At 45.5% G+C, this 24,718-nt stretch overlaps 1 long non-coding RNA gene and 1 pseudogene across 1 annotated transcript; both read right to left on the bottom strand.

The window, feature by feature from the left end:
• Positions 1 to 14,158: 14,158 nt before the first annotated feature.
• LOC149865889 (mortality factor 4-like protein 1 pseudogene) lies at positions 14,159 to 14,787 on the bottom strand (annotated as a pseudogene).
• A 5,354-nt stretch (positions 14,788 to 20,141) lies between these two features.
• On the bottom strand, positions 20,142 to 23,843 carry LOC149865888 (uncharacterized). Its single transcript, XR_016441561.1, has 3 exons — positions 23,815 to 23,843; positions 23,235 to 23,363; positions 20,142 to 20,208 (listed from the first exon to the last, which is right to left on the bottom strand). It is a non-coding gene; the product is annotated as an uncharacterized LOC149865888 (long non-coding RNA).
• Between the last annotated feature and the right edge of the window lie 875 nt (positions 23,844 to 24,718).

The following is a 24,718-nucleotide window of genomic DNA, read 5'->3' as shown; positions in this document are numbered from 1 at the left end:
CTAGTGTCACTGTCACAAATAATGCCAGATGCTGCCTAAATCAAATAGAAACAGTAGGCTCATAAAAGTAGGTTTTAATTAAAGTTTGTTTTCAAACACATTTCACGCTTTGCATGTGGCAAGAAGCATTGCTCAGTACAACAATTTCAGGCTAGTGCTTTGAAAGGAATCGTGAAACATGAAAACGAGTTAACAAGGTGCATCTCAATACCTCTAGCACCTCCCCAAGGAACAAATCAAACTCAAAAACAACGGAAGGAGGAGTGAGAGCCATGCTAATAAAGAAAAAAACCTCAGCACAGCTTTTCAAGGAAGTAAAGCTCTCATGCTATTACCATTTGAAGCTCTGCAGAACAGGTCCTCTGACAATCTACCTTGCCACCCGGAGGGCTGCACTGACAGGTGCAAGCAGCCTGTACAATTTCTTTTGGATGGTCAACAAAATGTTGAGAGAATGAAGTAAACCTCTGCAGAGATTTTCTATTGTGTTCACACCGAGGGGTATTTTCTCCAGGAAAATATGGGATTTTCAGTATTACCTGATGGATTCCATAGGCACAAAAGTATTAATCTTCATAAACAGGGCTTTTTAAAATGTTCCTGGACCAAGATTCTCCACCCCCCACCCCACCACATACTAATTCCTGTCTCTTGAGGTCTAGGCTGGAGTAAAGGAATGAGGAAGGAATTTAACCATGAAACTCCTTACCTGACATTGAGCCTGTCTGTTTGTAATAGTCATGTGTATTTTACTGCATTATTTACATTTATTAAGCATGTTTTTTTACATAATCTGTTTTCCTTACAACTTTCTTTCTTTTCTTCCCTCATGATTCAATTTTGACTTATTGTTGTTGTTTAAATGCAACTTTTCCTCTCACATTTTCAACACCTGTGCATCTTTTTTTTTTCTTTTTACTTCCTTTCCCTTCACTTTAATTTTCCTAGATATTAAAATTGTAGGCAACCTTTCAATGGAATCCTTTTAGGAATAAAAAGAAAATAGGTTGGTTAACATTTTCAAAAATGTGATTTTAAGACCCACTAGGTGTGCCTACACATGCATTTATTCTGGCTTTAGGTTACTGCGCAGTAAATGAGAATAGGCTGGCATCTACTACATGTGCAGCTATTATTAAAGCTCATTAACACTGAGTTGGGACTAAAGTTAGTTCCAAGGCAGTCCATACACATAGTGCTACTCAACAGTAAGGCATCTACATGTGCGTTACTGTGCAGTAACTAATCGGGTGTAAATTTGATACAGGTATCAAATTTACACCAGAGTTGGTGTAAGTCCCCATATTTACAGTGCAGTAATTTCAGTTACTGTACAGTAAATTTGCATGTGTAATCATGCCTTCTGAGGGCATCTACATGAGATGTTTACTACAGAGTTGCCTAATTAGCTCTGCAGTAAATTTCTCAACTTCTATACACGTGGCCCTATTCGGCTGCAGTAAACCAATAAACTCTGCAGCAGGTTAGTACTTGTATTTTTAGTGTGCACCAGTCCACATGTTGAGGCTAACCCAGCTGGCTGGGGCATGAGAGTGCTTCAGTTCAGGGGGTCTCTGCCACCTAGCCCTGCACAGAAGTACCCCTGTGCCCCAGCCAGCCCCTCCACAGCACACTGAGCTGGACAGGAGCAGCCCTGGATTGGCATATTGACCCTTGGTGCATACTGACAGAATGGCATACTGACCATTGTTTCTCTAGATTTCCCCATTGTGGTATGCAAGTACTGTGTGCTAAAAATGCTTCTTTCATTTAGGAGGATGAAAATGGAAACACCTACAAGATGCCACGCTCTTAGAACATAAGCAGAAACCCATACAGTAGCTCTTATCCATGTTTCATATTTTTCACACAATCAAAATTATTTCTTATGGGGAAGGAGAAGCACAAAAATGTACTTTGATGAAAGATTGCTTTTAACTATAACTTCCCACATTTTTTAAATGGAAGTTTAGCTTTCTCCTGGAATTTAGATCCCACCCTTTCCATGCATTCTTCTGTACAAAAAACCAAAAGAAATCAAAGACATTTGTTATTCTGCAATAATCCAGAGCAGCATTTCAACAAACATGCTAATACATCTCACCACATTACATAAGCCTGAAAAAACTGTAAAGTACTTGTAATAACTAAGGCCTTGCTACTGCTTTGTTTGAAGCCAGTAGAAACATCTCCACGGATGTCAATAAATGCAGCATTGTATACTAAACAAGTTTTTATTTTCTCTTACCAGTGAAGGATTTTACATGTGAAACCTCTGTAAAATCATATATATATTATCACTAAGATTATAAATCATATATAAAATTATCACTAAGACATCTTCTTTTAAGTTTCCTTATTAGAATGTGTTCATTTATTTGTTGCTTTCTTATGGCTTGTATCAGAATAGCTGTTAAGCATATGTTTACCATTAATGTTATTCTGCAAAGAATGGACATTTTAAAGATTTAGTGTTCAAGTCACATATGAAATAATTTCCCATGACCAAAAACAAAATATTTGAATGAATTAGATTTTTAACTCCTGTTTTAATATAATTATTGTATATTTCAAAATAAATCATGATTTCAAATCAAACAATCAAAACAATTTGCTTCATAAGTACCTAAAGATAATGCTTTGATTTTTTTTGGGGGGGGGGGAATGGAGAGGGGGGAAGAACAGAACTGAAAAGATTTCTTCCCCCCAGGGGAAAAAAGTTTATTTTCTTAAAATACTTTAGTAGACCCAAACCTGTGTGTTTTTTGTTTTTTTTTTTTTGGGGGGTGGGGAAGAGGGTTAATATGAATAGAAAATGTCATCCAATGGCAGCTGTGCCTGTGTAAGAAGTAGCACAAATTATTCCTCCTAGGAGTCATGAGAGATATTTTGACCCTCCCAATGGCACCTCCAGCATTACCTTATGAGATGTCCACTCTGGGTCTTGCTCCAAGTTATACCTAAAAGTACTATGTGCCTCCTTGTGATTAGATATTCAGAAAATAGTTTTATGTAAAGAATTGATACTACACATTATTTCTCATTCTGTTTTGATTGTGTTACGAGCAGCTATACTGAATTGTATTCCTAAAACTATTTGGAATGGTATTACTCAAACTATTAGGCAAATAAAGAAATGACTTTTTTAATAATCTAAGTCCTTTTTTTCTTATTTATGAAAATCCCTCTAAAGCTGAAATCAAAAATCTATTTTATTACCAAAATATGTGCCTCTCCATCTTATTTACCCATGGCCATTTGTTTACCTTCATTTTCCCATGTTGTTCTGGGCCGCTGCCATATTTTTTTTCTCAGAAAGAAAAAACAAAACAAACAAAAATCCTCTAAAGCATTTGTTTTGCTAAAACAACATATTTTAAAAATTACATGGATTTTGCAAACAGATCTAAGATTATCCAGGCAAAGGTCACTGTTGTGGTTCACCCCATCTTGACATTGTCCCTTTAAATTACAGATGTTTAGCTTTTGTGCGCTAGACTTAAACTGTAGCATTAACCCGATGTATGGGTATGATATAGTACTGCAGATCATGATACAATCTGTTCCTAGAGGGATGTTTCCACATGGAAGGATGAATGCAAAGCAATCTGCTTTATAAGGTGCAACATTTTTCAGAGAAAAGCCTGACTTCTTTGCCATCTGATCCTGCCTCCCTTTCCACAGGGTAAGGCAGATGAGCAAATGGAGTGTAGAGGGTCCAGAAGGTACAAAAGCTATTGTGGGAAACCTTATGTACTGAGGTACATAAAGGACTCCATGAAATACTTCTTAAACAGTATACTGGCACCATTAACTTCACCCTTCAGTGTTCAAGTAACAATTTAAGCTATATTTAATGCATTTTTAGAGTCCAGTGCCTATCTTTTATAAATGGCAACATTAAAAGTAGACATTGATGCAAGGTATTCAGGACATTGTTAAATGACTGGTGAGGTAAAGTTCTCGGTTGAGGTAATTCAAAGTAAATGACTGTAAAAAAGAAGGCTGAGGCTCAAATTAACTGGCAATTCCATGAAGTCAAAAGAAAAGTGTATACTTAGCAGGGTTTCCAGGTTTCCAAATGGAAGATGACCGTGTTGAAAGAGTAGATAGTATTGAATTTGATGCAGTCCCCAACAGCTGAATTTGGCTAAGAATCTACCAAGACATTGAAAGAAGCGAGAGCAAATAAAAATAAATAAATAACAAAAAAAGAAAAGAAAAGGCATCTTTTCTTGTTCCTTGGGACATCTTGAGGCTACCATTCTGCTGAACAGCAATAGGGTTTACCCTTGGGGACCCTATGCAAAACTTATATTTGTGTCCCTGCTCTTTACTAGACAAACGTATTAACACTAACTAATGTAACAGGGAGACGTGCAACTTGCCAGGATTCTTGTATTTGCCTGTATTGCATTGCCCTAACACAAGCTCTGCAGTTCAAGGACAGCGGTGCACACAGCCAAACTAATCATTGCTACATATATAAATGAAGAGGCTTTTTAGATTACAATCTATAGTAATTATTCTACCACTTAATGTGCTATCTGAACACAGAGTTTAAAGCCCAACCTTTTACTGATATATAAGAATACAGTAATATTTTCTTTTCAATCCCAGTCTCTGAGCAAGGAATACGATTCATGCCTGAATCATCTGCTGCATAAGTCATCCATTGACTTAAACTGGAAATGTGCCTACATAAAAATTGCAGAATCTCTAATATCTTGTGCTTGACAAAGTTTAATTTCAAGAACTGCTTTAAAACATGACATGTACAAGCTATTAAGCCTATCTGCAAGTAAATTAACTTCATTAGAGATAAATGGCACATCTGATTAACAGTAGGATGTTAATCTGCCATTTGGTACTAATGGGTATGTCCATATAGCACAGCATAATGTCATGTAGAGATTCACTTAGATCTGGAAAGAGTCTAGCTGCATTATCGTGGTACTGTAATCAGATTAATTCACCAGGTGTAGAAGTTTCCTAGAGAAAGAATTAAAAAATTAAATCAGGTAGCACAACAGAGTATTGCAACATTTAGGTTGCTGGTCCTTTTCTGTTCTACATCTAGGCTACTCATACACTACATGAGGAGAGTTAGGAGACTCAGAAAGGGATCCAAAATTATAAATGTACTGGGAAGAAAGCTATCCAGAGCTAGCCAATGAGGAAATCCTGAGGACAAGTGTTTGTCTCTTTTTCTTCCCCTTTCTAGGACTCAGGTGCTTCAGGTAGAAGGTTAAGTTCACTCAGGATTTGCAGCTTGGAGTGCTCTACTGGCATTAGGAATTGAAGTCCTTCCTTTAAAAAACTGAGCAAAAGTTACTTTTTCTTTCAAAAACAGCCGGAGCACAAGTGAGTGCTATCTCATTTAATAAATAGGGCAGTGGGTAGACCACTCACTCATAAGACACTATTATTTCCTTGACCTGAGGGGATTCACACATTCACTTCCACATTCCTGTACAGTGTCCTAACCATCAAGCTAAAGGTGATTTTTATGGAGAGCACTTCTCCATCATCTGTTGAAGCTATGCCAATACCAAAATATAATTCAATGTCCTTTGAGCCAGAAACAGGAACCAAAAGTGAACTTGATTCTCTAGCCTACCAGTTAGTACACTCAGTTGGGAAGGAGAAGTACTGAGTTTCAGGGTACAGACAGAAGTTACACTCAAAAGTAAGGAGGTTAGACCAGCTACTCAATCTAACTCAGTGATTAGATGGGTGCCAGGGGCCAGATCTAAGGTAAGTAAAGGGAGGGGAGAGAAGCTGGGATTGGAGCTAGCATGGTCTGCATAGGGTTTTGGGGGGGAATGGATGGCTAGCAGGGTCCATGGAGGAGGGATGTGGGGTACAGGAGGTGCTGGTGGTGGTTTGACAGGATTGGAAGGGGACTATCTGAGTGTGCATGTGGGTTGGTGGGGTCCAAAGAGGGCTGAGGGTCCCCAGACAGTCTCTCTAATGCTGCCAACCCTTCCTCCACCCCGATCCCACCATACCACTTCCAATCTTACAAACAACTCCTGGTGCCTATTTCACAGGCATTTGCTGGTGCCAGGAGCTTGATCAAAATAAGTCAGGATGGAGGGAGAGGTAAGTGGATCACAGGGGACTAAAGCTCTATCTGGGGAGGGTGGGGGGTCAGTGGGATCAGGAGACTAGTCGCTCTACAGGCAGGGGGAACAGTTTGGTGAGGTCCTGTAGGGGTGGTTGGTGGGACTGGGGAGACTCCCCACCCCTGACCAGGACCTATTTTTAGACCTGTGACTCATTCCCCACTCCCCACTCTCAGATGAATAACCCCACCTCCATACCAAATCCAAAGTTAGATCACACTGGCCATTTGCTGACTGATCTAACCTTCAGGGAATGGCTGTATAGTTTGACACTTAGATTAAACTAACTAGGGACCTAAGTGTAATATCTGCATAAAAAAGAGCTAGATATGAGCTATTTTTTGTAGATATGAGGAACCGTAGCCCCTCACACTGAGGAAAGCCCTCCCTACCCCCCAGAGATGGACATCAGATAAAGGGACAAGAGAACTACCCTCCCACATGCAGGGAGAGTCTGAGGGACCCTGGGAATCACCTGGCTGCTTGGGAAGCCAGGAAGCTAGGGGATCCCACTACAGGCAGCTGCGGCAGCAGCAGCGGCAGAGACAGCAGCAGCAGCAGCAGCAGCTGATGAGAACCACATGGGGACTTTAATATCCACCTGGTCTCCTACCCATACAAACATGTACGTGTCGCGATGAACCCGGCAGAGCTGGCAAGCCAAGCTCGGGGTCGCGGTCACGGTGGATTGGCCGGGTGGTGGCTATTGGCATGGACAGGTGGGATTAGCGACTTTGGAGTCTGAGAAATACCCAGGCGTATTGGTTTAACAAAGATGGTTTATTTTACTCACGCTTTGAAGCGGAGGCACACAGTTGCTTTCTTCAGTTACAGTAATAATGCACAGACAACAAAGGGGTCTGTTGGCCCACGAGGTTCAGTCCGAAGACCTAGTCCCAGGGCAACAGCTCATTAATGGGTGTAACATAAAACGAACTGTAACGCATAGGTAACGAGTAGCGTGATGCCAGTCCACAGCAATGGACAAATCGGGTGGTCGAATACGAAAAGCCGAGGTCGGTAGCCAGAAGATGAAGCCGCGAAGGTGCCAGGTTAGAGGGATTGAGCCGGTCGTAGTTGAAAAGGAAGCCGAGGTCGATGGTCCGGAGCCGGGTTAAACAAAGTCCAAAGGGTGATCCAAAATCGTAAACCGTTAGTTCGTACAAAGGTACGTCAGAAGCCAGATGAGTACAAAAGCAAGTATCAACAGGAGTCGAAGGAGGAGATCAATAGGCCCTGAAAGCCTGACTGAGAGAACAGTCCCTGCAGCAGCAGCCTCTGTCTTCTAGTCCAGCGCAATCTCCCCCCGAGGGAGGGGTTCACTGAACTTTTATATGGAGTTTAGTGGCCAATCAGAACGCTCTCCGCAGAGAAATTTCTAGTCAGATTACCTCATGTCAGGTTCTGACTGAGCATGCTCTCAGTCAGGAGCTGACACCAGTCTGAGCATGCGTCTGTGGGGAAAGTAGGTCAACAATGATTGACAGGTCCGCAGGTCACCCCGGGGGGCAAGGGCTGGGTGAGCCTTGGATCTTTCCACTCACAGAGTCAAACCGCGCATGTCAGTTTAACTTCTTCTGTGTTGTCAGCATACATTTAAGATTTTTCCATGACATGCCCCCTTGCTGTCAACACAGAAGCTCTGAAGTCCGAATCACACCTCCTCCTCGGCAGCGGCGGCGTTCCAAAACTTATCGTGAGTGGGAACGGCGGAATACACGTATACAGACAAATTCGACACCCTACGTGTCAGAATCTTAAAAATACAACTAACGATAAGAACGATAACTAAGAACACGAATAAAAATGATAACAAGGGCGTTAGCAAGTTCAGTAGCCACGAGGAGGCATTCCAACCTAATCCTGAAAAGATATACAACTGGAGGATTCAGACTACACACAATGGTTACTGCGGCCATGACTCGAGGATTTAAGGATTGCAATAATGACCGATAAAATAAACAGGAACACAAAGACAAGTACGACAAATATAAAATTGACAAGATGCACAGAAATACAGATTTGCATGGGTACACTCACACTTCCTACACCCTGCTGTCCCGTCTCATCATCCCCAGTGTCATTAGCCCACAATGAGAGCAGGTGCAGAACAGTATTTCTTGAGTGATCAAGCTCTGAAACCAGCCCGATTGGCTGTCCAAACAGAATAATAACTATGTACACTGTCGCTATGTTTGTGCTTAACATTCCTTTGTCGCAGATTCGCAGGTGCTGGGGTGCAGTGCTCTTCGGCAGTTTGGGAATTTGGATAGTTGCTCGGCAAGGTCTGGTCACGCCCTACTCTTAATGGCTTGGTGATTCTGCAAAATAAAACAGAATGGGACAGAACAACTTCCTAACAAAATTATTTACATTATAAATCTAAGGGCCTATTTAACAGTGGTTGCCGTAGGTCGCCTCGCCAACACAGCGTTATACTGCTTTTCGATGGTATTCAGGCGAGTTTACTTCATAGTCACTGGCGCTAAACAGCGTTGACAGATTCTTCGCTAAATACTTTAAGAAATCATGCAGGTACTTCAATAGTAAAGTCAAGCTCTTCTCATCCAGGGGTGTATAAGCAAGCATAGCCCCAATCTTCACAAAGAGTCGTAGCAGATGAGGTGCACCGTAGACCTGGGACATGGGAGCATCCGGATGATCTGCTAAGATTTCAGCATACTGGGGCCTCTCAAATTTGTACAGCAGTTGAGTTCCCAGCATTACATTGAAGTATTCCTTAATCCCAGCAACAACTTCATCAACAACATATTCTTGGTTATCAGCGTTTCCTCGTGATTTTTCGTAGTTCGCATAATCTTCTAGAATGGAATCAACATTCTTTTTGGCAGGAAGACAAAAGAGTTGTCTTTGCCTTGTGATCAAATCACAGTCATCAACAAGCCATGGTTTCAGCTTTTCTGGAATTTTAACCTTTACTTTAACCCCATTCATAAATGTTTCTTCCCTTCTAACTGTGGGGTCTACTTGAGCTCTTTTCTTCTTAGGAGTCCTCCATTTTTTATTTTCCGTTTTCATATAATACCAAGGCTTGGTCGGTGCCATCTCAGCCTTCTCTCGGGTCTGTTGTCTCCACTCGAGAGTAAGTAACGTCTTCTGTCGCCTTTGACGGGTCACAACAGTGGAGCAGGGCGTTGCACCTTCTCTTGGTCGACGTTTGATTATCACACGCTTAGATCTGTTGTGACCTGGAAAACAAACAATACACACACAGCTTTTATTCTTAAGTCTTTGCAACCTACAGTTCTTTTTAAATTCCCTCAGCTCCTTAATTTCTTCTTCCAGGATTTCGTTTTTCTCCTTTAGGTTCTTTATAGTATTCTGGGCTTCTGCTAGTTGTGACTGTAGCTTCTTACTTTGAAGCTCCTCCTTCATTTCTTCCTGGGCTCCTGTACCTAACAGAAATTTGGCCATCGTTATGTTACTGGGTTTATCAGGGTCCTGATCATCTTCAAGAAGTTTCGTGTTGTTCGCTGCTACAGTTGCGTTTTGGTTATTCTTTTCGTTACCTCCAACTCCCTCCTGCTCTCCTTTAGTCAAAACGGTTTCGGTTACTTTAAGTCTTGTTTCTGATTCGTTCTGCGTGGTTAATTCAAGTTCCATGTCTCATTTGTTATGCTTCAGGTTTCGTTTTGTTTTGCTTCGTTTCAGTTGGGTTCGTTTCGGTTCAGTTTGCACGAGTTCTTCGGGTTTTAAGCATCGTTCGCTTGGTTTTTGTTCGCTTAGTTTCAGTTCATTTTTATACGTCTCGTTCTGCTTTGATACATCTCGTCTGGGGTTACGTCGTTTCAGTTCGGTTTGTGTGCTTGGTTTTATTTCATTCCGTTTAAGCTCGCTTCGTTCCGGTTCGTTTGTCATCTCATCGCTTCTTGGTTCGAATTCATGTTGCTTAAGGTTGTTTCGTGTTGGTTTGGTTTTGGAGTCCATTTGTCGTTCCTCGTTTTGTTTGGGTTCGTTTTGTTCAAGATTGTCGTCATTGTAAGACGTCATGCCGCCGGTCGCCCTAATGGTGCCGACGGCCGTCACTCGTTTTTTGGCTTAAGATTTTGTTCCTTGAAGACTAGTGCCTTCGCTAAACGCCTTTGTCTGTCGTCTCCCAACAACCGACCATCTTCTTTCGTCAGGCCAGATCTTGCTAGGAGAAAACCAAACATAGCTTGCTTCACAGGTGTTCTTTGTGGTGGCAAGTATCTAGCTTGAGAGGATCGATTTCTCTCTTGAAGCGGTGAATATCTTGATGTTGAGGCTTGGTTCCTTATCTGCATTGGAGAATGGCGTGGCTGGTCACAATTAAGGTTCAGAGAGCTACGTGATGGTTGCTTTTCATACCCCTTATTGGTCGATTTCGGGTATCGATCGTCCACTGGAAACACTTTAACGGTTTCATACTCATCGTCGGAGACGAGGCACACATTCTTCGAGGGTTTGATCTTTATTGCCCCTTGTAGTTGATCTAATTGGCCCAGGATGTGAATCATGGGGCCATTAATGAAAGCACTTAATAGTAATCGTGCGGTAATACTCTGGCTCCCTCCGTATATTTCTGTAGCCGCGTTTATGGCTTCGGCCAGGCAGGTTACATCCCCAGGTGTGGTGGCATACCGGTGCAGCCATGCTCCTTGCACCTGGGCAGGCGTTAAATTTAAAGCCTGATGCGCAGGATTCCATAGCGCATAGGATGCCCCAATTACGGCATACACTAGTGATGTTGCACTAGCACGACCTGCTGATCCTTCATGCCAGGCATGGACCTTGCGTTGTAGGGCTTGCACTGCTAATGCTGGCACTGGTATTGGCCAGTAGTAATTAGCTAAAACAGGAACCGGGTCGACCACTTTAGCTCGGCTCCATGCAGAGTTTCTGACTAACTGCAATGCCTCTTCTTGATTTATGGTCTCGCTTCCGGCTTCCGCTACTAACCGTCCCAACCATGCGATAGGGGTTTCATCATTCCGTATGGAAGTATCTTTCTTGAGCTCACTCATTTCAGAGCGGGTACGAGATCTTGTAGTTACAGTAATCCTTGTTCCCCCTTGAGGATTGGTTACCAGTTTCTGCACTGCAATGGGATATGCTGTTACTAAATCTTCATCGTTGCTTGTGGTTTCCTTGGTTTCGATTTCATCGTTGCTTATGGTAATGGGTGTGTTTGTACTCTTGCTTGAAGTTTTAACTCCGTTCCTTTTGATTACTCATTTTCTTATGGCTTCGTTCATATTAATTTCGCTTGCGTTGTTTCTTATAATCGTATGGTTACTGGCTGGTTCATTCGTGTTGGTTCCACAGCTGCTCTCATTGTTTAAATGCATGATCATATCGGTTTCCATCACATTCAGTTCCTCGCTTGTGGTTGCATTGTTGCTTCTCGTTCCGTTTGCTGATACATTGTTGCAACATGTGGTTCCGCTTGTCTCATTCGTATGGTTGCAGTTCTCCCGTACGTCCTCTAGGTGGCGCTGGCTGACGTACGGGGGCGGTGACGTGTGTGCAACAGGTGGTGCTGTCGCAGGAGGCGGGCTCCAGATGGGCAGAGTGGCAGGTGACGTCGCAGTGGGAGGAGGGCTCTTTGTGGGCGGAGTGGGTGGTGACGTAGGCACAGGGGTTGGCGCGCTCTCAGATCGGCCGTCGCCATCTTGTAATGGCTGCTCAATTAAATTTTTTGCTGTGGCTTCAGCAGCGGCCTTTAGTTGTTTCCCCTGATCCACAAACTCCCCCAATAATAAAACATATTCCTGGAATAGTACTTTTATTATGCAGCCCTTTTTCCACTTGCGGAGGCTGGTCCATTTGGCCTTTTTCCCGTCCTGCTCCAGGGCTCCACGTAGCTGTGTTATTAACTCGTGGCCCCTTGATCTGGCCGGGATGCTCGGGCACTGGAATGGACTTGGAAGGGGTTCCTTCCCACCTTCAGTCACATATTTAACGCACCGAGTTAGCTCCTGAGCTGGGCTGAGGCTTGCCGCGGCCGGAGATTTTCCACAGGCCGGGGATGTGGTCCCGGTCTCCTCCCTCGGGCAATAAACGGCCCGGGAGTCTCGTAACACGCAGCCCAGGGCTCCCGGACTGAGCCGGACGGCCCTCTCCTTCCCGCTTATCCCTTGGAGGGACAGATAGCCGTGGATCACGGCTGAGGCCTGGTTTGCTGCCTGGTGGAACGCTACATGGTTCCAGAGGTCCTCCGGGTCGCTGGTTGGACGGACCCCACTGCGCCATGGGCAGCTCTCAATCAACTCAGACTCCATGCCTCCCATTGATCCTGTTCGTGATGCCATGTCGGGGTAAAACCAAGCCGAGTGGATCGGGCCCCAAGGTCACGGTGGGCTGGGGTGGCGATCGGATACGGACAGGTGGGATTAGCGGCTGCAGAGTCTGAGAGGCACCCAAGCATGTGGTTTTAACTAAAGATTATTTATTTACTCACGCTTTGAAGCGGAGGCACAAGGTTGCTTTCTTCAGTTACAGTTGCAGAAACACAAACGATTAACAACAGAGGGGTCTGTTGGCCCACGAGGTTCAGTCCGAAGACCTAGTCCCAGGGCTGGTCAACAGCTCATAAATGGGGAATACAAACAACAAGACGTAAACTGTAACACTGTACACGGTAAATCGCGTGACGCCAGTCCCGCAGGACAACGATGAGAAGCGGTGATGTTGGAAGCCGAAGTCAAAACCAGGTGTGTCGAGCCGAGGTAGCAAACAAAGTCCAAAAGGGTGATCCAAAATCGTAGCCGAAAGTCAGCGCAAAGGTGAGTCGGAAGCCAGGTAAGTTGAGTCCAAGCCGTAGTAGAATAAGCAACGCGAAGCGCCAAGCGAAGGAGACGAAGGAGGAGATCGATAGGCCCGAAAGCCTGACTGAGAGACAGTCCCTGCAGCAGCAGCCTCTGTCTTCAGTTAGCGCAATCTCCCCCCGAGGGAGGGGTTCACTGAACTTTTATATGGATTTAGTGGCCAATCAGAACGCTCTCCGCAGAGAAATTTCTAGTCAGATTACCTCATGTCAGGTTCTGACTGAGCATGCTCTCAGTCAGAAGCTGACACCATCTGAGCATGCGTCTGTGGGGAAAGTAGGTCAACAATGATTGACAGGTCCGCAGGTCACCCGGGGGGCAAGGGCTGGGTGAGCCTTGGATCTTTCCACTCACAGAGTCAAACCGCGCATGTCAGTTTAACTTCTTCTGTGTTGTCAGCATACATTTAAGATTTTTCCATGACACTGCCCCCTTGCGGTCAGCACAGAAGCTAAAAGGCCGAATTATACCTCCTCCTCGGCAGCGGTGGTGTTCCGAAACTTATCGTGAGTGGGAACGGCGGAATACACGTATACAGACAAATTCGACACCCTACATGTCAAAATCTTAAAATACAACTAATGATAAGAACGATAACTAAGAACACGAATAAAAATGATAACAAGGGTGTTAGCAAGGTCAGTAGCCACGAGGAGGCATTCCACCCAAACCTGAAAAGATATACAACTGGAGGATTCAGACTACGCACAATGGTTACTGCAGCCATGACTCAAGGATTTAAGGATGACAATAATGATCGATAAAATAAACAGGAACACAAAGACAAGTATGACAAATATAAAATTGGCAAGATGCACAGAAATACAGATTTGCATGGGTACACTCACACTTCCTACACCCTGCTGTCCAGTCTCGTCATCCCCAGTGTTATTAGCCCACAATGAGAGCAGGTGCAGAACAGTATTTCTTGAGTGATCAAGCTCTGAAACCAGCCCGATTGGCTGTCCAAACAGAATAATAACTATGTACACTGTCGCTATGTTTGTGGTTAACATTCTTTTATCCGGATTCGCAGGTGCTGGGGTGCAGTGCTCTTCGGCAATTCGGGAATTTGGATGGTTGCTCGGACTCTCCATGGCTTGGTGATTCTGCAAAATAAAACAGAATGGGACAGAACAACTTCCTAACAAAATTATTTACATTATAAACCTAAGGGCCTATTTAACAGTGGTTGCCGTAGGTCGCCTCGCCAACATAGCATTATACTGCTTTTTGATGGTATTCAGGTGAGGTTACTTCATAGTCACTGGCGCTAAACAGTGTTGATGGATTCTTCACTAAATACTTTAAGAAATCATGCAGGTACTTCAATAGTAAAGTCAAGCTCTTCTCATCCAGGGGTGTATAAGCAAGCATAGCCCCAATATTCACAAAGAGTTGTAGCAGATGAGGTGCACCGTAGACCTGGGACATGGGAGCATCCAGATGATCTCCTAAGATTTCAGCATACTGGGGCCTCTCAAATTTGTACAGCAGTTCCCAGCATTACATTGAAGTATTCCTTAATCCCAGCAACAACTTCATCAACAACATATTCTCAGTTATCAGTGTTTCCTCGCGATTTTTTTGTAGTTCGCATAATCTTCTAGAATGGAATCAACATTCTTTTTGGCAGGAAGACAAAAGAGTTGTCTTTGCCTTGTGATCAAATCGCAGTCATCAACAAGCCACGGTTTCAGCTTTTCTGGAATTTTAACCTTTACTTTAACCCTGTTCATAAATGTTTCTTCCCTTCTAACTGTGGGGTCTACTCGAGCTCTTTTCTTCTTAGGAGTCCTCTGTTTTTTCTTTTCCATTTTCATATAATACAAAGGCTTGGTCGGTGCCATCTCAGCCTTCTCTCAGGTCTGTTGTTGTCTCCCCTTGAGAGTAAGGAACATCTTCTGTTGCCTTCGGCAGGTCACAACAGTGGAGCAGGGCGCTGCACCTTCTCCCGGTCGACATTTGATTATCACACACTTAGGGCTGTTGTGACCTGGAAAACAAATGATACACACACAGCTTTTATTCTTAAGTCTTTGCAACCTACAGTTCTTTTTAAATTCCCTCAGCTCCTTAATTTCTTCTTCCAGGATTTCGTTTTTCTCCTTTAGGTTCTTTATAATATTCTGGACTTCTGCTAGTCGTGACTGTAGCTTCTTACTTCGAAGCTCCTCCTTCATTTCTTCCTGGGCTCCTGTACCTAACAGAAATTTGGCCGTCGTTATGTTACTGGGTTTATCAGGGTCCTGATCATCTTCAAGAAGCTTTGTGTTGTTCGCTGCTACAATTACGTTTCGGTTATTCTTTTCGTTACCTCCAACTCCCTCCTGCTCTCCTTCAGACAAATTATCATTGATTGCTTCAAGTTTCGTTTCATTTTCGTTCTGTTTCACTTCATCTCGTTTCGCTTCATTTCGTCGTTTGAGTTCACTTCGTTGAGTTTCGCTTCGTGTAAATTCGTTATGCTTCCGCTCGGTTCGTTCTGGATCATTTTGCCTGTTTGTCGATTCGGTTCGTTTTGCTTTAAGCTCACCTTGTTACGATTCACTTAGTGTTTTATTATTTCTTAGTTTGAATTCATTTTGTCGTGGTTCATTTTGTTTCAGGTTGCGTAGCCGTAGTTCAGTTCGATTCAGTTTCAGACCGGTTCATTCGTTTCTTGCTTCATCACGATTAAATCCGTTTTGTTTCGGCTCGTTCGTTTCTTCGTTAAAGTTCAATATAGGTTCATGTCGCTTATGTCCGCTTAGTGTTGCTTCGAATTTTGAGTCCGTTTCCTGCCCTTCTGGGTCGATTGAGCCATCGATCGCTGGACATCCCTCGATGGCGATTACTCATTTTTTGGCTTCTGGTTGTCATCGTTGAAACCTAAGGTTTTTGCAAGGGCTCGTTGTCCCTCATCTCCAAGGAGTCGTAGCTTTTCCTTGGAGAGGCCAGATCTTCCTAAGAGAAACCCGAACATCGCTCTCTCTCTTGGTGTTCTCTGAGGAGGCAAGTAGGATGTTTGATACTTCGGTTTTGATGACGATGGATTATGTGGTTGATCCTTTCTCATGGTCAAGGGTACAGTCCGGGTCGGTTTCCTCTGGTATGGTTTCGAATTCACCCATCGGGAATGGGTAGCGGGTTCTTCAGCGAGATACGCTTGCTTGGGTCTTAATTCTTCATCAGAGATGGGATAGGCGTTCTTCTGTGGTTTTGGTTTCATCGCTCCTTGTAGCTGGTCTAATTGGCCCAAAACATGTATAACTGGTCCGTTGATGGAGGCAGTCAACAAGAGGCGGGCGGTGATGCTCTGGTTTCCACCATAAATCTCTGTGGCAGCTTCTATAGCCTCAGACAGGCATGGCACGTCCCCTGGGGTGGTGGCGAATCTTTGTGGCCATGCCCCCTGCGCCTGAGCAGGCGTTAGGTTTAGTGCCTGTTGGGCTGGGTTCCAGAGTGCATAGGAAGTCCCCATGATCACATAAACCATCGAGGTCGCACTGGCATGACCCGCTGCTCCTTCATGCCAGGTGTGGATTTTTCGCTGGAGGGCCTCCACAGCTAAGGCTGGCAAAGGTATTGGCCAGTGGTAGTTTGCCAGAATAGGGACTGGGTCAACTACCTTGGCTCTACTCCACGCGGAACTCCTAACTAGCTGCAGTGCCTCTTCTTGATTCACCGTTTCACTTCCCGACTCAGCCACAAGACGACCTAGCCAGGCGATGGGTGTTTCATCGCTTCGTATTGATGTTTCTTTCTTGAGCTTGCTCATTTCTGAGCGGGTATGGGATCTTGTGGTTACAGTTACTCTCGTTCCCCCTTGAGGATCGGTTACCAGTTTTTGTATCGCAATGGGATATGCTGTTATTACATCCTCCTCATTGCTTAAGGTGACCTGTTGTTTTCGTTGGTTTTCAGTTATATTAATTCCACTTGCTTCGTTTCTTACACTTGTACAGTTATTGGCTGATTCATTTGTATTTCTTAAACATCTAATCATATCGGCTTCCATCACTTCTTCGCCTGTGGTTGTCCAGTTTTTCCTTGTTTTCGCTGCAGCGGTTATATTGTTGCATGTGGTTCCATTTGTGCCATTCATATGGTTGCATGTCTCCCGTACGTCCTCTAGGTGGCGCTGGCTGATGTACGGGGGTGGTGACGTGATTGCAATAGGTGGTGCTGTTGCAGGAGGCGGGTTCCAGATGGGCGGAGTGGGTGGCGACGTTGCCGTGGGAGGAGGGCTCTTTGTGGGCGGAGTGGGTGGTGACGTAGGCGGGGGTTTTTGCGGGGGTTTTCCCGTGCTCTCAAGCTGGTCAGCGCCATCTTGTAATGGCCGCTCGCTTAAGTTTTTCACTGCGGCTTCGGCAGCGATCTTCAGTTGTTTCCCCTGATCCACCAATTCCCCCAGTAATAACACATATTCCTGAAACAGGACCTTTATTATACAGCCCTTCTTCCATTTTTTGAAACCAATCCACTTGGTCTCCTTCCCGCCTTGTTCCAGGGCCTCACGGAGCTGGGTGATCAGCTCATGGCCCCTTGATCCGGCCGGGATGTTTGGGCAGTGGAATGGGCTTGGAAGGGGTTCCTTCCCACCTTCCACCACATATTTTATACACCAAGCCAGCGCCTGAGCTGGGCTGAGGCTTGCTACGGCTGGAGATTTTCCGCGAGCCGGGGATGTGGTCCCGGTCTCCTCCCTCGGGCAATAAACGGCCCGGGAGTCTTGCAACACACAGCCCAGGGCTCCCAGACTGAGCCGGATGGCCCTTTCACTCCCGCTTATCCCTTGGAGGGACAGATAGCTGTTGATTGCGGCTGAGGCCTGGTTAGTGGCCTGGTGGAACGCCACATGGTTCCAAAGGTCCTCCGGTTCGGTGGTCGGACGGACCCCGCTGCGCCATGGGCAGCTCTCCATTAACTCAGACTCCATGCCTCCCATGGATCCTGTTCATGATGCCATGTTGCAATGAACCTGGCAGAGCTGGCAAGCCAAGCTCGGGGTCGCGGTCACGGTGGATTGGCCGGGTGGTGGCTATTGGCATGGACAGGTGGGATTAGCGGCTTTGGAGTCTGAGAAGTACCCAGGCGTATTGGTTTAACAAAGATGGTTTATTTTACTCATGCTTTGAAGCGGAGGCACACAGTTGCTTTCTTCAGTTACAGTAATAACGCACAGACAACAAAGGGGTCTGTTGGCCCACGAGGTTCAGTCTGAAGACCTAGTCCCAGGGCTGGTCAACAGCTCATTAATGGGTGTAACATAAAACGAACTGTAATGCGTAGGTAATGAGTCGCGTGACGCCAGTCCACAGCAATGGACAAATCGGGTGGTCGAATACGAAAAGCCGAGGTCGGTAGCCAGAAGATGAAGCCGCGAAGGTGCCAGGTTAGAGGGATTGAGCCGGTCGTAGTTGAAAAGGAAGCCGAGGTCGATGGTCCGGAGCCGGGTTAAACAAAGTCCAAAGGGTGATCCAAAATCGTAAACCGTTAGTTCGTACAAAGGTACGTCAGAAGCCAGATGAGTACAAAAGCAAGTATCAACAGAGTCGAAGGAGGAGATCAATAGGCCCTGAAGCCTGACTCAGAGAACAGTCCCTGCAGAAGCAGCCTGTCTCTAGTCCACGCAATCTCCCCCCGAGGGAGGGGCTCACAGAACTTTTATCTCAGTTTAGTGGCCAATCAGAGTGCTCTACGCAGAGAAATTTCTAGTCTGATTACCTCATGTCAGGTTCTGACTGAGCATGCTCTCAGTCAGGAGCTGACACAGTCTGAGCATGCGTCTGTGGAGAAAGTAGGTCAACAATGATTGACAGCTCCGCAGGTCACCCAGGGGGCAAGGACTGGGTGAGCCTTGGAAACTTCCACTCACAGCTTCAAACCACGCATGTCAGTTTAACCTCTTCTGTGCTGGCAGCATATACTCAAAGTTTTTCCATGACAGTACGCAGCCACCCAACCAGGGTTACCCTGAAATATGGGTATGCACCACACCCCTAGGCTCCCAGGTCTGGATGGACCACCCCACCCTGGTACCTTAGAGGCCTTCACCCAGATGGAGCCTATGGTCCTGACCTCCACACAAATGGAGCCCTTGACTCCAGGCTGCTGGACTGCCTGACATGCCTGGTGGTTGCTGAGATCAAGGGCATGAGCACTCCCACTTGTGGGATGTGCTCATTGCTGAAGACTCTGGAGGGCCAAGTGAGGAAATTACAGGAGGAAGTGGACAGGCTGCAGATCATCAGAGACCACTTGGCAGATTGTTGCCTACTGCCAGGCCCTGCATCTAGAGAAGGGTGCCACGGAGACCGGGCAGAAGAGCAAACCTGACCATGATGCCCCAACCAATGGTGAGTGGAAAATGGTCATGTCATGACTAAAGCCATTGCATGCATGAGTTGCCCCACCAATAACCCTCCACAACAGTTATGCAGCCTCCCACCATCAACCAATGTTGCATCTGTTCAGGATCAGCCAGCCCCAATAGGGAGGCAATGTAGGGTGACATTTGCAGGAAACTCCCTGCTGCGGGGCACTGAAAGAGCCATCTGCCATCCAGACCCCCTTGCAAGAGAGGTCTGCTGATTTCCGGGAACCAGGATCAGAGATGGTATGGAAAGAATTTCTAAACTGGTCCACCTACTGACCACTACACCCTGCTCCTTGTCTATGTGGGCACCAATGACACAGCAAGAAGCAGCCCTGGGAGGATCATGAGAGACTACAAGAACATGGAGGTGATATTCAAGGGCCTAGAGGCACAAGTAGCCTTCTCCTCAATCCTCCCAGTCAGAGGCCATGGCTGTCGGTTGGAGAAGGGCATTAAGGAAGTCAACCAAAGGCTTAGGAGATGGTGTCACCATATAGGCTTTGGGTACCTTGATCATGGCACACAATTCTACAACCGGGGTGGTCTACATGCAGAGGATGGTATTCATTTCACAAACAGAGGGAAGAAACTCTTTGCTACAAGAGTCACCAACTTGTTGGGGAGAGCTTAAAACTAGGCAAGTTTGGGGGCTGGGGAGAAGGTCCTACTGTGGTACACAAAGTCACTAGCCACAACAACACTTGGGAGGGTATTCAAGAAATGGGCAACCAGATTGGTAATGACATCTTGCAACACAGGTGACATGTCAGAAAACCTGAGGCAATGAGAGGGAATGCCAGAAGCATGGGAAATTTCTTCATGGGAATGTCAGAAGCATGGGAGACAAACAGGAGGAACTGGCACTGCTCCTGGTTGATGAGGATTTCAATCTCTTTGGGTTAACGGAGACCTGGTGGGATGACACATACAACTGGATGGTGAATATTGAGGGCTATAGGCTTTACAGGAAGGATTGGGTTAGGAAGAAGGGAGGAGGTATGTCCCTCTATGTGAAAAAGCAATACCCCTCCCTGCAGGTCACATTTGACAACAGGAAAGGGTCTCTTGGGAACCTCTGGGTCAGGATACAAGGGAGATCAGGAGAGGGAGACCTGATGGTGGGAGTATACTACAGGTCTCCCTCCCAAGAAGAGGAGAGTGATCAAGCATTTCAAGAACTGACTGAGGCAGCTCACACTAGAGGCATGATTGACATACTACCCTGACATCTGTTAGGAGGAACACTCAGCCACTTCCAGTAGGTTGGCCAACTTCTTGGCAACAGTAGACAACCTGTTTCTGATGCAGGTTGTGGAAGGGGATGCCAGGGGTAAGGCCATTCTGGATCTAGTGCTAGCCAAGGCTGATGACATCATAGGCAACCTAAGAATTGGTGGTACTCTGGGAGTCAGCGATCATGACCTGGTTAGTTCATCATCCACCGTAAGACTGGGAAATCAGATAGCAGAATGGAAGTCCTGCACTTCAAGAAGTCAGATTTTGCCAAACTCAAGAGGCTAGGTGGGGAAGCACTCTGGAACCAGCAACCAGATGACTTGGTAGTTCAGGAATGGTAGAATTTCCTTAAGGAGGCAATTCCAAAACAGGCCATCCCCCGTGCAGTAATTTGCTCTACTCAGCAGTTAATTTGCTACCTGCAAATGCAAGGGGCAAATTAACTGCAGAGTAATTACTGTGCAGTAAGGCACATGCAGACAGCTGACTGGGAGCAAATTTGCTCCCTGTCAACTGGGAAACAGGGAGTAGGACATTGCTCCATGCCCCCAGGATCTGCCTACTGCTGGGGTGGGCTCTATCACCACAGCTTAGGTGGGAATATTGTCCCCCTGCCCCAGCAGCAGAAAGCTCCCAGCCCTCACTCCACAATCACAGAGCGGGGGCTGGGATCTTCCTTCATGGGGCAAGTTCCCTGCCCATCCTGGAGCTAGTTGAGACCTGCCTTAGACCAGGACAGTTCCTGCACAGCCCCAGGCTTCATGGGGAAGTCTGCACATGAAGCCTGGTGCTGGCTGGGACTGTCCCTGGAGTTCACTGGACTCCATGCAGTCCAGCAGGGATCCTGCATTTGCTAGCAATTGTATTTGGAAGCTTATCAAATAAGAATAATGGAAAGTAGGATAAAATCCTAGATAGGGTAACTGTGTTTATGGGGCTGACCTGTGTTATTAACATACAGAGGGTCAGAAGATGATTTATGCTTCCCAAATGCAATTTCTACACAGTCTCACTTGAAAGCACAAATCTGAGTAGTTGTAGCTCTACTTATTAGCTTGAGGAAAGGAAACAAATCAAGTGAAAGCTGGTTAAAATGGTCTGGAAAAGAGAAGACTGAGAGGGGATTTAATAGCAGCCTTCCACTACCTGAAGGGTGGTTCCAAAGAGGATGGAGCTAGACTCAGAGCAGCCTTACAGTTTTAGGAGTGTGAGTGACTGTCTACTGTCCAAGGTGCTGTGGTCTGGGCACTTCACACATGCACACATACCCTGCCCTGCCTCTTGTGCTTGGGATGAGCTATTGAGGGACTTCAGTGGGAACTTATCCCAGGGGCGGGACAGTAGTACTCACTTCTCCCTTTCCCTCATTTCTGGCTGTGCCTGGAGTTCATTGGAGCCACCCAGCCAAGACAGCAGGATAAAAAGCCTCTAGGCCGCAGCGGTGGTGGGCACTGCCAGGCCACGTACCCGGTCAGGAGGAGGGCATTGAAGGCCAGGCCAAGGTCAAGGGAACAGTGCACAGAGAGAAGATGGCATGGCTAGGTGGCCCCAGCTTAGGCAACAAGCTGCTGGGGCTGGAGACTAAGCTGAGGGTGAAAGCAAAGGCAGCTATGCAGTGTCGCCCTGTCACTGAGACTGGTCTTCTTGTGTAGGCAGCCCTGCTTGTGCCCACTCACCTGCCCTAACACCCTAGCTCCCCTGCGCCCCTCTAGCTCAGCTGCCCAGCAAGCCAGCATCTTGGATGAGCGGATAGCCCACAGGGTCCTCTGCCACCGCCCCCACAGCAGCTGGTGCACATGCCCCTCATGTATGCACCCCCCTCATGCAAACCCCAGCCATATCCCCCACAACCCCACCCCACACACAGACCCACTCCCCACCCCACACATCCCATCCCTGCCACACACACCACACATACTAAACAGTGCCAGTAACTTGAGGAGATGGCAGGGGGGAAAGGGCACCAAAATACAAGTTCACCCAGGATACCTTTCCCCCAAAGGCAGCTCTGGCTAGACAGTTCTCAGTAGTGACATATGATAGAATAAGGAGCAATGGTCTCAAATTGCAGTAAGGGAAGTTTAGGTTAGATATTAGGAAAAAAACTGTCTCACTAGCAGGGTAATAAATCACTGGAACAGGTTACCCATAAAAGTTGCAGAATTTCCATCCTTGGAGGTTTTTAAGACCCAGCTAGAGAAAGCCTCAGATGGGATGGGATGGTCTAGTTGGGGATGGTCCTGCTTTGAGAAAGGTGTTGTCCTACAGTCCCTTCTAACCCTAATTTTCTATAATTTTTTGTCTTTGCAGTTCATCTTAAACGCCCATTTGTATTCTCAACAAAGAGGCAGTATGGACAATGATGGGCTGGTAAGGGCAACCATAAATCAGGGTAAGAATCATAAGTACAACTTCCAGTTTTAAATCTCTCCCCAGCAACAACCTCTAACCACAACACCTGTAAAAAAATAATCACCCACTGTGATGACAAGACTGAAAATTAGGTGAGCATATGTGTCACGTCTTCTTTATAACCACTGCAGATTGCAATTTGTGCTAGCTGCCGCTATTTTTGTCTTAATAGTTGATTGTTAAAAAACACTAGAGCTTGATAGGTACTTATTTTTTCTGGCTTTGTTAATCTACATAAATAACCTTGAAGGAAAGTTTCATATGTTTTTGGAAGTTAGGGGTTGTCACCTGTATTAGACAAACTATTCCTCCAATAGGAATCCTGGATCCAGAAAGGTGGGTGTCTGTTTTGTCTTCAGGCTCCATTCTATTGCATATCTCCATGGAAACAGAGAATTCCAGTTTCACCCCTAAAATCTAAAACAAAACCATCCTAGGTAAACATAGAAAAACTGATAAGATAGAAATGAAGCCTGTGATTGCACATAAAAACAGCATTATCTTTATTTGGTAGGTGGGAAGAGAAGCACAGAGAGATGAGGTCTATAGCTAGAAATGAACCCCAACCCTTCTAAGCCCCAGTGCAGTGCAATATCTTTCTATTGCGGATTTTACCAGAAAAAAAAAGAATAACTTTTTTCATGGTCATCAAAAGCAGATTCTCCCCTGTTTGGTCTATCTATTTTAATTAAGTCAAAACCAAATAAAATGCACCTTCATGTCATCTATCCTCCATCTAGGACGGAGCATGAGCCTTTTTCCACTCTTCTTTTTTTCCCCTTATATGCTTGAATATTCAAGATGTTTCTTATCTACCTTTATAATTTCAGAATTAAGAGATAAAGTGTCTAGATAGAGATTAAATTACTTCATTTATCAGAGGCAGGCCAAGTTCTGAACATCCTTCTGTTTATGCTCCTGTGTGCTGTCTGCCGTTGCCTAGTCTCAAGAAGTATTCCAAAATGCATGTACCCAATATATATTTTATGAGGAGATGTTTTATACTGTAATCTTAAACTCCAATGTGAAAAGAAATTCATTCTGAAATGCAGTGCCTTCAATTCTTTAAAAAAGCTATTGCTCTTGTAAAACTTTTATATTTAATTTAGACTCTACATTATTATAATCTGTCTCCTTTGGCCTTTTTCCTACCTTTTATTACAATTCTATATTTTATTCATTTTTTCCGTTACCCACAGTGAGAGTTGAATTCTGCTTGCCTGATTCACATGAAGAGTTCTGTAATAGCTATTTGCAAGAGTCAGGTGTTCAGAATTAGGCCCCCCGAATCCTTATGTTGATGACCAGAAAAAATAGTTTGGCAGTCTCTTAGGACTCACCCTGTGAGCTTAGCTGTGAAAGGGTGCGACTACACAGAAGGGCAGAGCATCTGGTGCTGTTTCCCAAATGCACAGTTAGGTAAGGGGGAAGGAAGCCAACACGGGGGCTGCCAACACAGCTGAGTCAGTGGAAATAGGGAAGGGTCTGTGCCAGGGAAAGGGATTCCATGGATGAAGGACTCTCAGACTCACAGCTTAATACCTGTTCTGCTCCTATGGCAGCACTCGATAGATTTTTCCCCTGACTCAAGGAAGACTGGAAGGTGTCAGTTTGCGGGTAGGCACAGACATGCAAAAAGCTCGAGGTGGATTTGAACTAACTTATGTGGCTTTCTCTAAACCAAGGGTCATCAATGCTTTTGGCCAGAATGTCAAAAACACCCCAACCTCGACCCACACCTTGACTTGGCATACCGGAGGCAGATGGCGAGC

Source organism: Crocodylus siamensis, chromosome 4, assembly GCF_052110815.1.
Source record: "Crocodylus siamensis isolate JL-2025a chromosome 4, ASM5211081v1, whole genome shotgun sequence".
In the NCBI taxonomy this organism is placed as follows: domain Eukaryota; kingdom Metazoa; phylum Chordata; order Crocodylia; family Crocodylidae; genus Crocodylus; species Crocodylus siamensis.
Note: the sequence above shows the minus strand (reverse complement) of the source record. Positions and strands in the feature narration are given on the sequence as shown.